This window comes from Microtus ochrogaster, chromosome 4, assembly GCF_000317375.1.
Source record: "Microtus ochrogaster isolate Prairie Vole_2 chromosome 4, MicOch1.0, whole genome shotgun sequence".
Taxonomy (NCBI): Eukaryota; Metazoa; Chordata; class Mammalia; order Rodentia; family Cricetidae; genus Microtus; species Microtus ochrogaster.
In genome coordinates, this window is record NC_022011.1 from 46,643,880 (window position 1) to 46,644,960 (window position 1,081).

A 1,081-nucleotide genomic window follows, 5' to 3' on the forward strand; every position below is an offset into this window, starting at 1 on the left:
GTAGACCAGGCTGGTTTTGAACTCACAGAGATCCGCCTGCCTCTGCCTCCCGAGTGCTGGGATTAAAGGCGTGCGCCACCATTGCCCGGCCAAACAAAAGATCTTAATGGTCTTAATGGGACTCAGAAATCCCTGCCACCTAGTGAGGTGCCCACTGCACACAGCCAGCCACCATGCACGTACCTGTGGTGACACTGGTGCATACAAACCTGCTGTGCTACCAATCAGCGTAGGTTGAGTGCTGTGTACCCACTTAACCATGACAACAATTCTGTTCCTAGTTTGTCAGTACCGGCCTCTGCTTTTTAAGCACCATTAGCATGCACATCTCCCTTAAAAGTTACCTCAGCTGGGTATGGTAGTATATACCTTTAGTCCCAGCACTCAGAGACAGGTGAGTTCTTGGCTAGCCAGGAAAAAAAAAAGTATCCACAGTGGAGTTAACAGTACATACTCACTGTGTCAAGAAGCACACACTACAGTACTCATGCAATGAAACCATGCAGCTATACCAGGTGATGCAGGAATGTATCCTAGCAAACCAAACTCAACTCAGCACATGGCAGCGAGACCTTAGATGGATGACTCCAGCCTTCTACATCTACCTAACAAGACTAGAATAGCATGCCCCTCTACCCTGTCAGATGCTGAGGCCATACTAGGTATGGAGCCTGCCCTTAAATCTTCCTGGCGTCCCTGAGAAGACTGTGGTAGAGGTATCTAAAATGGCAAGTTCTCAAGCCGGGCGATGGTGGCGCACGCCTTTAATCCCAGCACTCGGGAGGCAGAGGCAAGCGGATCTCTGTGAGTTTGAGACCTGCCTGGTCTACAGAGCTAGTTCCAGGACAGGCTCCAAAGCCACAGAGAAACTGTCTCGAAAAACAAAACAAACAAACAAACAAAAAAATGGCAGGGGCTGGAGAGATGGCTCAGTGGTTAAGAGCATTGCCTGCTCTTCCAAAGGTCCTGAGTTCAATTCCCAGCATACCACATGGTGGCTCACAACCATCTGTAGTGAGTTCTGGTGCACTCTTCTGGCCTGCAGATATACACAAAGACATAATATTGTATCCATAATGAA

The 1,081-nt window shown here is 48.8% G+C and overlaps 1 protein-coding gene across 4 annotated transcripts in view; it reads right to left on the reverse strand.

The window, feature by feature from the left end:
* The window catches only part of Ptpa (protein phosphatase 2 phosphatase activator), a 50,509-nt gene that overhangs the window by 27,693 nt on the left and 21,735 nt on the right, over positions 1 to 1,081 (reverse strand). The window lies entirely within an intron of this gene.